The sequence below is a fragment of the Neophocaena asiaeorientalis genome, unplaced genomic scaffold (assembly GCF_003031525.2).
Source record: "Neophocaena asiaeorientalis asiaeorientalis breed wild unplaced genomic scaffold, Neophocaena_asiaeorientalis_V1.1 scaffold188, whole genome shotgun sequence".
Classification (NCBI taxonomy): domain Eukaryota; kingdom Metazoa; phylum Chordata; class Mammalia; order Artiodactyla; family Phocoenidae; genus Neophocaena; species Neophocaena asiaeorientalis.
The window spans coordinates 5,133,914-5,147,747 of record NW_020174156.1 but is presented as its reverse complement, the minus strand read 5'-3'; the positions used below and the strand labels follow the sequence as shown (position 1 = coordinate 5,147,747).

Below are 13,834 nucleotides of genomic sequence, written 5' to 3'. Positions count from 1 at the left end.
TAACTGCTTTGATTCATTACTTCATAAGACTGACCACCTCTCTCCGCTTGACTCTTCCTTTCATCAAGCAAGCATCTGCCTATTAATCCAGCCTCTCGGATACTTCCATATCTGAACGGTACATATGAATATTCCAATGACTGGAGCACAGATTCTCCAGTACAATCTGGCTTCTAGAGAAAAACCAACAGACCACAGTTTTAAAATACAAAAATTAAGTACACGCAGATGGGAAGCAAATGCACAGTCAGAAAGTAAAACGGGGACGTCCCTGGTGGTCCAGTGGTTGGGACTCCATGCTCCTGATGCAGGGGGCCCGGGTTCGATCCCTGGTTGGGGAACTAGATCCCACATGCATGCCACAACTAAGAGTCCGCAGGCCACAACTGAGAAGTCCGCATGCCGCAACTAAAGATCCCACATGCACAACGAAGATCCCACGTGCTGCAGCTGGGACCCAGCACAGCCAAAATAAATAAATAAGTAATAAAAATAAATAAATTAAATTTAAAAAAAAGAAGAAAGTAAAACAAAGTTCCAGATCAAGTGCAGCAAGCACACAGCCCACAGAAAGGGGAAATGTGATAGAGAAAAGCGCTATCAAAAAATCCCACAGGCCGCAGAGCAACTAAGCCTGTGCACCACAACTACTGAGCCTGCATGCCACAACTACTGAAGCCCACGTGCCCAGAGCCCGTGCTCTGCAACAAGAGAAGCCACCACAATGAGAAGCCCATGCACCGCAACAGAGTGGCCCCCACTCGCCGCAACTAGAGAAAGCTTGCACACAGCAATGAAGACCCAAAGCAAAAATAAAATAAATAAAATACAGAATACAACATTTGCAAAATCCAAAACCTTGGTTTCAACAGCAAATCCACAGAAATAAATTTGTCCAAATCAGCTAAGTAGAAAAAAACAAACGCATATAATCCCAAGAGACTGTAGCCCTCTGCTAATGTTGATAAATCATGCTTGTGGCCATGAAGTGTTAAGAAAAAATAGACATGTTAATGCAGTCATGATTCTTCTAGTTTGCTCCAACTTTGACGTTCTCTCTGCAGAGAACTCCTACACCTTACAGCTGCACAGCCTGGTCCCACACGGCTAAAGGCACAGTCCGAGCAGCAAGGTTTTGACACACTATAAATTTACTGTTCCACTGAGGCATCATTTATTAACTTTTTTCCTAAGTATGAAACTAAATCCTTGCTCTGGGTATCTATCTGGAGCAATGAGGATGCTGTCACCTGAACAGCTGGGAAGGGTTTGGGTAGGACATGAGGAAGAGCAGCTACTACGATGCTCAGAGGACAAATGGGCAAAATAAAAATGGTCCGAGAATGAAGACACTGAGGTGAGCATCTTCAGCAGCACTGAACTGAAGCTATAATCCATCTAAGTAATTCCCAGCTTACAGCTAAAAAAAAATGTGAAACCACCTTGTCAAAGGTAAAAACCTCTATAGTCTTTTCTTATTATTTTTAAGAATAGATGGCTCGGGCTCCCCTGGTGGCACAGTGGTTGAGAGTCCGCCTGCCGATGCAGGGTGAAAAAAAAAAAAAAAAAAAAAAAAGAATAGATGGCTTTCTTCAGGATGCATTTCCCCTGATAAACTACATTAAACATGAAGATTAGGTTTCCAGGCTAACCCATAAAAAGTCCATCAGTATGAGCTGAAGCTGAGTATGAATAACACCCCTGAACAGAGCTCCCCCCAAAGGAGGCTAGCAAACACTCAACGCCCAAGGCTTTTGCTACCAGACAGAGCCTCACAAAGAATTACCAAGTACAGGACGTCCCTCTATGGCAACCCCAAGACCCTATAAATTCCATTTCACCTTCTTCTCGGAGGGATCCCCCCACTACCTCCCACTAAAGAGAAGGATAGCAATAAGTAGTATTCCACGGGCAGCCATGAGTACCACAAACCCTGCAAGGTAGGTAGTACAGAAGGGAAAACCAAGGCTTAGAGAAAGTCAGTGAAATTAAGGCACTTGCTGAAGTCCTGTTTCTGTGAAGTAGTAAGAAGGGGGGCGGACCGGGACCCAGGCCAGTCTGGCCCCCAAGTGCTACCGGGTTCAACTGAGAGGCAGATGTCGTTTTGGTGGCAGGAGCTAAGTGGGCGGCTGGCAGTAAGCACAGGCCATTGTAGGGGCGTGGGGAAAAGAGCAGTTTCTTCCTTTATTTCAAGGCTGTATCATTCCAAGAAAGCAGAAGGGAGCCACCCCACTGCAGTGAGTAGCCTGGGCCGGGTGCTCTGCCAGGCTTTCCTGCAAGGGAGGGGAGAAGCTGGAGCAGGCCCTGACAGCTCCACTCCCCAAACTCAGAAGGACAGCCGGAGGGGACTTCCCTGGTGGTCCAGTGGTTAAGACTTCACCTTCCAAGGCAGGGGCTGCGGGTTCGATCCTGGGTCTAGGAGCTAAGATCCCACATGCCTCGCGGCCAAGAAACCACAACATGAAACAGAAGCAGTATTGTAACAAATTCAATAAAAGACTTTAAACATGGTCCACATCAAAAAAAAATCTTAAGAAAAAAGGACAGGACACCTGAGTCCTTGGAGTTAGCCTTTCCAGGCTGACAGCTCCCTGACAACAGCAGCGGCAAGACCCACCGGGTGGGGCTCCGAGATGCTAGGGAAGCAGCTGTAGGGTTTGACTGCCTCCACGGTGCACGCACCCTCATCAACTTCAGCCATTAAACTGGATCCATCAGTGGTCCCGCTCTGCTGGTTGGGGTTCTGGAGAGAGAGCCCACACCAACTGAGGCTGCTTCCAAGGCCTCAGGCTGGAAATACTGCCCCGGGCTCCCGTCTGAGTTTCTCTGGAACTTGGGCCAATCGGTGGGAGGGCCAGAGGCCTGTGCCAGTCGCTGCTTCCTCAACAACCTGGGGGGCAAAGATCCCAGGAGCAAAGAGGTGGGGCCCTGAGGTCCATCAAAAGGAAGGGTTACTCACAAATCCAGGGTCTCTAACCTAGGGGCTGCCAAACTCTGCAATCCGAACCCTGACGTCTGAGCTCCAAGCCAGTCAGTCCCCCCAGTTTTCCCTGTGGGCGCCTCACCTTCCTCATCGATGACCTTGATACACTCCACCTCCCAGGGTACCGGCTGTGAAGTCATCTTTAACTCCTCCCATTTCTCACCCACTGCATATTCAGTCACTAAGTTGAGCCATATCTTTCATCAAAATCTCTACCGAGTTTAGTCCCAACACCTCACCATCTCTATCCCCACTGCCATCACCCTCAGGAAAGCGCCCCCCTCCGATATTACAAGAGACTCCTAGTTGAATTCCGATTCAAGGTCTCCCTACCTCCCAACCTATTCCTCATTCCACTTCCAGAACAGCCACACCAAATAACCACGGCCTCGTGCTGTTCCCTTGCTCTTAACTGGCCTGCTCATCCGGCCTAAACTTATCAAGACAATCTCCTTCACAACCCACAGAAGTCCCAGCCTTGCTTTCCAGTCTCCCCAGTAATCCTCTCTTCCATAAGCCAGTGAAGGCTCTCATTTACATGCCGAGCTTGGTGCCACCCCCACACCTTTGTCTGCCCTCCTCCCAAATGCCACCTTTTCAGATCCCATCCAGTTGTCCAGGCCGATAACTCTTCCAGACTTTCCTGATTACTCCTGTGCCTGAAATCTCCATTCACACGTTACAAGTGCCACACGGTTCAAAACTTAAATATCCTATAAGTGCTTCAGGGTCTAACCTGATGACATATCAGGGCTTACGTCCCATCTCTGTCACATACTGAGATGTCTGTACACGTCTTTGAACAAGTTACCTAACTTCCCTGACTCTCAGTTTCCTCTCTGTAAAACAGGGCAAAAATAGTGATTATCACTTATAACAGGTTACAATTGTAATTAAATGAGATGTTATATATAGAAGTACCTAGGACAGTACTTGACTCTTTATAGACACTCGAAATCAGTGCTCACACTCCACTATGATAGAAAGATCCAGATCATACTCTCCTTTCCTGTGGTCCTCTGTTTCTCTCCTAATACTAACACGTCCCCAGTAGCACCTAGCACAGTCCTGGGGGCATAAGAGGCACTAAATAAGTATTAGTACTTGCTAATTAACACAAAACAAAATGTTTTATTATTTATCTTATTACAGGAAGCACATGCTATTCAGCAACATCTCTAGTCTGGAGTCACGTTCAGATTCATTAAATTCTTATTATTGCCTTGTCCTGCTGTTCCAGCTCTAAAAATAGGTGCTCTCGTTCACATCTGCCCTGCACATGGGGACAACGGGTGTCCTGGGCTGATCATGAGCAGCAGCACAGAGGCCTGGGCGACACCCACAGACACCAGCTCTCTTGTCACCTCCCCGAGGGGCACCATGTGTGATCACTTCTACCAAGATCCTGGGGCATCTAGAATCATAATACACAAAATACTCAGCAAGTACCCAAGACACATTTCTCTAGCTTTTCAAGGGTCCAGCTTACGACTTTCCAGACAATATGATAAAGTAAAAATACAGCATTGGTTATTTTTTGTTTGTTTGTTTGTTTTTTGCAGTAGGTGGGCCTCTCACTGTTGTGGCCTCTCCCGTTGTGGAGCACAGGCTCCGGACGCGCAGGCTCAGTGGCCCTGGCTCATGGGCCCAGCCGCTCCGCAGCATGTGGGATCTTCCCGGACCGGGGCACAAACCCGTGTCCCCTGCATCGGCAGGCGGACTCTCAACCACTGCGCCAAGAGGGAAGCCTGGCATTGGCTATTTTTAATAACCTTTTTTATTCCAAAATGCATGCTCATGATTTTTTTTAAAACAGAAAAGATAAAGCCTTACTAGCACAGGTTCCCAAACGGCACAGTTTTCAATCCTTAATTCTCTAAGACCTCAGCTATTCTGTGTCTTCAACAATCGGTATCCCAACCACGACAGAGATGGACAAAGTGCTTTGAAAGCACAGGAAAATAATTCTCTAACGCAGCTTGGCGGGTGTGGGGAAGCCCCCAGGAGAACACCTGAGCTGGTTTTTAAGGATCGGTGGGGTTTTCAGGGGGTGAGGGGTTGGGAGAGGGCATTCCATTCCAAGCACAGGCCAACGTATGGAGGGATGAAAGCATGGGGCATCTGAAGAACACAAAGGTGCTAAGGGACAACACTGGCAAGGAAAGTTGGATCAACGTGGTAAATTGACTTGTTTGCTCTGTTAGAAAAGTCTGAACAGTGCCACTGAAAATTCCTAGGCAGGGAAGACATGGTAAGACCCATGTTCTAGAGAAACAACTGGGAGTGCAATGTGACAGATAAAAGGGAGGCAAGGTGGTCAGTTAAGAGGCTTCCGCAAGAGTCCATCCAGGCAAGAGGTGATGAGGGCCTGAGCCGTGGCAGTGGAGAAGGAGAGAGGAGGTCAAGCCGGAACCCAGTCACTAATGGAAAAATGACATAAAAGAGACAGGGATACACCTATGTCCACAGCAGTATGATTCAAATAGCCAAACGGTGGAAGCCACCCAAGTGTCCACTGATAGCTGAATGGATAAACGGAATGTGGCGTATACATACAATGGACTATTATTCAGCTTTAAAAGGGAAGGTAATTCTGACACATGCTACAACATGGATGAACCGTGAAAACAAGGTAAGTGAAATAAGCCAGTCACAAAAGGATAAATTCTGTATGATCTCACTTACATAAGGAACCTAGAGCAGTCAAATTCATAGAGACAGAAAGTAGGATGGTGGTTGCCAGGGGCTGGGAAGAAGGAGGAATGGGGAATTATAGTTGAATTGGGAAAGAGTTTCAGTTGTGCAAGATGAAGAGTTCCAGAGATGGATAGTGGTGACGGTTGCACACAACAATGGGAATGTACTTAATACCACTGACGTGTATACTTAAAATGGTTAAGATGGTAAATTTTCTGTTGTATTTTACACAGCTGTTTAAAAAGAGAGAGAGGGAGAGGGAGGTAGAGTGGATGGCATTGTACATCTCCCAGCCTGGGGCACTAAATGAATGGCAGCACCTTGAACTGAGCTCCAGTCCACAGGAAGAATGTAGTGGAGAGAAAAGAGAATTCAGAGACGCACAGATGTCCAGGTTCAACGTGAGCTGAGAATACAAACTCTCCAAAGGCTCCCTGACAGGATCAGCATCATCTCTTACAATCCCAGACTCTAAAAATGACAGAACTTTAATGGGTAATTAACTACTGCCAAAAAGAGCCAGCAAGTGACTTCTTGATTATTAGATTAGAAAAGCAGGACTCTAGGGTACATAGGGCAGATTACACACATATGTCAATTTCACCCCTTTCTGAAACCCAAATAAAAGAACACTTAAGTGATTTTTTTAAAACATAAACCACAAACCTGGAAACTGTGCTGTAGATGGGGTAAGCACTAAAAAGACTAAGATGAGCTGATAAAGCCGAATCCTAGCCCTGCAGGAGGAAAAGCCAAGATTCTATCTGATTTACACCCCAGAATTTCCAAAAGACTCCAGAAGACTCCAGGTTACTCTGAAATTGGGGTAAAAAGGAGCTAAAATAAGGAGGAAAGGTTGAAAATCTATGTAGGTACCACTCAGCGCCCCAAATCCCTCCTGCACACCAGCAAACTACTGATTTATTCTCTAAAGCAGGTATAAACAAAGGATTCAGGTCTGCGGGACAGTGGGCTCAGTTAAGAACAGGGGTACCATAACACATGGAGAATTAGACACGTATGTGTAATGTACATGTATCAGTACAGAACGGGTTAGAAAATACAAACTATTCTAGGTATTTCAGGCAGGAAGGGATTTACTACAGGAAATTAGAGGCTTACAGAATCATGGGAAGAGCTATGAGAGCCAAGGTCAGAGAAACTACCACTCAAGTTCAAGAAATCAGGATGTACAAGCATCACAAGCAACTGAACAGAGGATCCCAGCTCCCCCAAGACTGATGTGTCTTTGAGTCCCAGAAGGACATTCAGAAACTGACTGGAAAATCTCACATCTGCATTGTGAATTATGCAATAGCAATAGTGGCTTCTCCTTCTCTTTCGCCTTCCAAGTCTCTCTGGCAGAACCAAAATCAGAATCCTGCCATCAAAGGATTCTGGGAAATGCAGTGTCCATGTTCCCAGCTCCTGCAACACGGGAGAAGGCTTAGCAAAACAGGGATAGGGTTGAGAACCAAGAGACAATATCCAGCTGGTATTCTATACCCATATGCTGAGACCACCCTTATCCTCTTTTGCTCAGCTCCCCTGAGTCCTGGCAGACAGGTCTTCAGTTTCCAGGCAATAGATGACAGAAGTCTCCTAACCCGTGGTCAAAGGAAAAAATTCAGGATGCTAAAATGTAAGGTTCCCCAAAGAAACAGCCCAGCCAGATGATCCTACGGTAAAGCTGATATTCAAAAGAATAAAGAATTCTCATCTCTAAAAGAGCCAATAATTTGAGCCCAAGTAGTTGCAATTGTTTTCAAAAGGAGTCAAATTCTCTAAATTTTAATTTGCTTTAAGAAGAATGTATGTGTGGAATATGACATTATGGTTGAGCTAAGATTAACAATAAATTATTCAATCACCACAATGTGAAAATGTGAACCCACAGAAACCTCAGTGCAGGTGGGGTATGTCACTGGAGTAACCAGTTGTACTTGCCTAAACTCTAGAACTTTGGTTTTCAAAGTATGGCCTGGGAACCCTGTGATGCCCCAAGACCCTTCAAGTGATCTGGGAGGTCAAAACTATTTTCATAATGAACTCATTTGCCTTTATCACTCACATGCTCTCATGGGCATTTTTCTGAGTCTATGTGACATCCGATGACATCATCACTTTAATAAGCTAATGGAATGGAAGTTGTTTTTTCTGTCTTAATTTCTAATATGGTAAATGTCAATAGATAGAAACCACATAAAAGCTCTTTGGGGTCCTCAAAAATATTTGAGTATAAAGGAGCCAAAAAGCTTGAGAATTGTTGCTGTAAAACAACTTTTTAGTTAGTTGATTTTGGAAGGGAACTTTTGATATGTGAAACCAATTAGACTTAGTTTAAGTTTATATCTTCCAAGAGAAAAAAAAACAATCTGTAAGTTCCTAAATTTTGCTTTACTATCTTATATCTACTTATCCATCAGGAGGAGGATTTTTCCACATAGACCCAAATTAAATTATTTTTTTCCCCTGGGAAACAACTAAACACCATGATAGCAAGTCTCATTGCCCAGAAGGCAGCATACACAGCACAATAGTAAAGAGTAGTCCCTACAGGGACTCAGATACTTGTACACCACTGATCACAGCAGCTTTATTCATGAGAGCCAAAAGGCAGAAACAGCCCAAATGTCCATTGACAGATGAATGGATAAAGAAAATGTGGCCTATACAAAATATAGACTATAATTTGGCCTAAAAAAGGAAGGAAATTCTGATACATACTGCAACATGGATGAAGCTCTTGAAGATATACTAAGTGAAATAAACCAGACACAAAAGGACAAATACTCTATGATCCCACTTATATGAGGTACCTAGAACAGGCAAATTCATAGAGACAGAAAACAGAACAGTGGTTACCATAGGCTGGAAGTAGGGAGGAAGGGAAGTTATTGCATCATGGGTATAGAATTTCAGTTTGGGATGATAGAAAAGTTCTGGAGATGGATGGTGGTGATGGTTACACACGATGTGAATGTATTTATGGCACTGAACTGTACAATTAACATGGTTAAATTGGTATAAATAAAGAAGAAAAAAGCAGAGATTCTAGAGCCAGATAACCTGGATTCAAATCTCAGCTCTACCACTTATAGTTTGTGTGAATTTTGTGCTTTGGTTTCCTCATCTGCAAAATGATAATAATATACAGCATAGGGTTGTTGTGAGGATTACATGAGTTAATATATGAATAAATATATGCTTAGAATGCTGCCTGGCAACTAGCAAGTGCCCCATCACTGGCTCTCAAACTTTAGCACGGGTCAGGATCACCTAGAAAGCTTATTCAAATACAGATAGCTAGACTCCATCCCAGAGTATCTGTCTCAGTGGGTCTGGGATGGGACTCAAGAATTTGCATTTCTAACAGGTTCTCAAGACATGCTGGCACTGCTGGTCCAGGAAGCACACTTTGAGAACCACCGCTCTGTACAAATATTAGCTGTCATTATTATTATTAGCAATGTCTGAGGTAGTAGCAGGCAGATAGATAAGTACTCGTAGAAGGAAGAACAGAAAGACAGAAGTACACTCCTGTGTCGCTCCTCTATTCACAGAATACTTCACTTCTGGTCACCGAATGTGAGGGGCAGGGTGGACCCCTCAGGAAGCAACTTTCCATCTCTCTGTAGACACTGAGTACCCCACAATTTAACTCAGCTCTGACACTACCTAGAGACACCATCACATTCCACAGGTTAAGGGCTCAGTCCCACAAGGCTGCCTCCCCCTGCCCCCCTACTTTAATCTTTTTTTGTTTTGCAGTACGCGGGCCTCTCGCTGTTGTGGCCTCTCCCGTTGCGGGGCGCAGGCTCCGGGGGCGCAGGCTCAGCGGCCATGGCTCACGGGCCCAGCCGCTCCGCGGCATGTGGGATCTTCCCGGACCAGGGCACGAACCCGTGTCCCCTGAATCGGCAGGCGGACTCTCAACCACTGCACCACCAGGGAAGCCCTGCCCCCCTACTTTAGACACCAGTTGCAAGTCCAGGTTATCACCTGTGCTTCTGAAGGACTGACTATAAATAGTAGGTGCCCACGACCCCCTCCACAGGTTCAATTAATTTGCTAGAGCGGCCCACAGAACTCAGAAAAACAACTTACTTACTGGATTATCAGTTTATTACAAAGGATGTTAAAGGATACCAGTGAACAATTAGAAGAAGAGATACGCAGGGCAGGGTATGGGGAATGGGGCATGGTGTTCCTGTGCCCTCCCAGCACCCTCCAAACCCCACAATTCAGGGATTTTTGTTGTTGTTGTCTTCCTTAGATAGGCAAGAATGACTAAATCATTGGCCACTGTCGATTATGTCAATCTCCAGTTCCTCTCCCCTCCCGGGAGGTGAGGAGGGGCTGTAAGTTCCTACCTTCTAATCACTTGGTTGGTTCCCCTGACAACCAGCCCATTCTTAGGAGTTTTCCAAAAGCCCCTAGCACAAACTCAGGTGTGGCTGAAAGGGGATTGTTTAAGGATAACAAAAGACACCTTCATGGCTCTTATCACTTGGGAAATTCCAAGAGTTTTAGGAGCTCTGTGCCAGGAAAAGGGTCAAAGACCAAATATATATTCCTTATTGTAAATCACAATATCAATATTGTAAATCACAATTTCATATTTTCCTACAAGAAGATGATCTCAAAGCCTTTCCCGCTGGATTTTGTTTCCCAAAATAAACAGACTGTATACCAAAGCCCTTATCTCGGTCTTCAGTTGACCCCAGCTGAGACAGGGCATAAGGTAAGCTCCCCACTCTCAGACAGGTGGGGAGGGGCATAATTAGCACCAGAGTGGCCCAGCTCCTCTCCTACCTAATGCTTCGTACCAAGTAGATGTTTTAGAGCTACAAGTTAAATGCGTAAAAGAAAATAAAATGATGGCAAACTATAGAAGACAGACCATAACTGCTGTGTTATAAGACACAGACCCTAAGTAATGTAGGCTTCAGAGGAAAGGATGAAGTTTGAAGCAGAAGACAAATAGAGGAAGGTGGTCCTAGAAAAGGAAATGAGCCTTAACACACTGAAGACCCAGAGACTGGACTCCCCAGAGCTGACAACCTAGAAAGTGAGAAGAGGTGGGACAAGGTACATTCAGATGAAGGAAGGGCTCAATAACTAAGGAGATGAGAGTAGATTTTACATGGTGGTTCATGAAGGCTTGTGAGCAGAAATATGAACCAATTTCCCCACTCAGCCACACCAAACTTTCTACATAACCCCTGACAACCAAACACCTGGGCTTACAACATGTGATTAACTCTTTTATCTCTTTCTTTTCTTCCTATGGTGATTACTAATTGGCCAGGTGCACTTTATGTATTAATTTATCTAATCCACAAAACAGCCCTATGAGGTAGGTTCTATGATTGTCCCCATTTTACAGATGGAGAAACTGGGGCACAGAGAAGTTACACAGCTGGGTGACAGAGCTGGGATTCAAACCCTGCCAGTCTGGCTCTCTCTTTCACATCTGTCCCCACAACAAAGTAACCACTTTCTACATGATAGATTCCTTTCCCAATGTTTCCCATATGTTGTATCCTTACCATTTTCAGAACCCGTAACCACAGGTAATCTGTATATCTCCTACACGTTCATTGAGTTCCTGGCATATATACCAGATGCTGCACCAGCTGCTGGGAATACAAAGATACAAAGTCCCCATTCTCCAGGAAGTTCCCATCACAGATCTTGCAAGATGAACCAAGTTATGGAGAGGTGAACCTACAGGTCGAGGTGAGAAGGTGGGCCTGGGATGAAACCAAATTGGTAGGTGAAAAAACAATCCTCACCCATCCCAGAAGAACTGTTACTTGAGCTGGAATGTTGTTCTCCTATTTATTTCTATGCATCTTTATCTAAGACCATTTTCAAAAGTATCCAATGCAAGGATGACTATTTTTTCCACTCAAATGGTTTTGGTCCTTTGTCTACCACAGTCCTATAGCACTGGTGGATTAAAGTCTGCTGTGTTTGGCACCAATGGATTTTGCTCTGTATGGTTCTTATAGACACACATGTATGAGTTGGCACATAGTAGGTGCTCAAGAACCCTTATGGGGTTCATGATGAAGTGTTAAGGACCATAGGGAAAGATCTGGAATTATCATGCACTGTGCTTTAATATAATTTGTTATAAAACCTTCTTTCTCTTCCTCCCTTGAAACAGGAAATATACTGATGCACCGGCATTGTAAATAAGCCTAGTCTTCCCCAAAGAAGTACTGTGATATGAACGAAATCATCAGTTTACACTGGACAAGATGCTTCTAGAATAGCGTTTGGCACACAGTAAGCTCCCAATAACTATTTGTGGAAGTGAATTAAAATAATAAGCTTGGGCTTCCCTGGTGGCGCAGTGGTTGAGAGTCCGCCTGCAGAGGCAGGGGACGCGGGCGGGTTCGTGCCCCGGTCCGGGAGAATCCCACATGCCGCGGAGCGGCTGGGCCCGTGACCCATGACCGCTGAGCCTGCGCGTCCGGAGCCTGTGCTCCGCAGCAGGAGAGGCCGCAACGGTGAGAGGCCCGCGTACCGCAAAAAAATAAATCAATTTAAAAAAATAATAAGCTTTTTTTTCACACCTGCCTTACACTATAATGTGGCAAAGACTTCCAATAACAAAGTTCGTAAGAAGAATTTGAAGAGTAACCCAGATCAAACATAGAAAAAGCAGTTTTACCCACTTCACATGTGTTATCCTAAAAGAATTAGGCTACTTTCTTCCTGGCGTTCACAATCTGCAGATGGCTTAAATTAATTACGGTCATCCCTCTCCACCTTTAAAAGCTATTAGTGGAAACCTGCCCAACACTAGACACAAAATCTGAAAATGGCATTCTCAAATACTTTGTGGATAACAGGATTTAATGACACTGCTGACCGTCACATTAAATAGTGTGATCACAATACGCTAAGTATTAAATATAACCATTTCATTCCACTCTACACAGACCTTTTAGAAAGAAAAAAATTAGTAATGAACAAATGAGATGTTTATCTCCCAAATGATCTGGAATTAACAAAAAAGAAAAATTAAATATCACAGAGGATACTAATTCTGGGACTTCAGTGTATACAAAACAAAAAGGCTTTGAAATCAGCTGAAATCAACTCACAACATAATAAAGGATACTTTGGAACATTTGTGGCTCATTTGGCTGTTTTTTTTTCCGCCAATACATAATATGGATAAAATGTGTTAGACTATTGTTGTGAAACCTACCTCAGTCCCTCCATCCATGCACCTCCCTTTTGCATTGAGATCTGCCCAGTGACACATGAGCTCTAAAGTGGGTGGATAAAAATAACCTGATCCTCAAAAAGACATGATAAACGCCAGACAGCTGAGTCACTTTGAAGCCCATTTTGACTCCCGAAAGGGACATTCACCCTCCTTTTCCTTCTCACACTTACACATACAACCTGGTGAAAAACACCACCAACAGCCCTGGGTGGAAGGCGGTGATGCGTCTTCACTTCCCCCTCCAGTCTTTGAGGTCACGACTCGCGACTGAACTTTTAATAATTTATACTATTGCATTTCAAAGTGACTCATTTAGAGAAAGAAGCGGAAAGGCTTAAGGAAACCGTAGTAATCCAGCAGACCCCCTATTTCTGCTGCCCGAGTGGAAGCACCCGAAGGTTTCTTCTGACATTCTGACGTAAAGAAAAGGAGTGGGGAGAAATTTAAAGTGGAGGCAGAAAAGCTCAGAGAGTAAATCATAATTGTCCAGGAGTGGGAATCCCTGGGCAAAGCAAACGGTCCCGGAAAGAGAAGGGGGGGATCAATCACGTCCACCTACCCGCCCTCCGCTGTCGCCCCAAAGAGGACGCAAACCATCTGCAACGTACAGTTAAGATCAGGGAACTCTTCGACTCGATCTACCTTTCAAACGGTGGCGGGGTTTTGGTCAAGCTTCTAGGTACTGGGGCCCTGGCAGCCTAAGAAGCCTGGCGGAGCAAGCCACCGCGGCCGCCCAGTCTTTGGCCTCAGCAGCCTTGGGGCATGCAGCGCCGGGCACCCGGTAGGCACTCACTAAGTGTTTGCTGAACTGCAGTGCCCCTGAGCCAACTCTGGCGCCCGGCGAGGAGGTCCCCGGCTGACAGTGCGCATCTTCTCCCCCCGCTTCACTTGCCGCCGAGTTCGGC

The 13,834-nt window shown here is 45.1% G+C and overlaps 1 protein-coding gene across 1 annotated transcript in view; it reads right to left on the bottom strand.

The window, feature by feature from the left end:
* Positions 1 to 13,834, bottom strand: part of USP13 (ubiquitin specific peptidase 13) — a 118,228-nt gene that overhangs the window by 103,927 nt on the left and 467 nt on the right. The window lies entirely within an intron of this gene.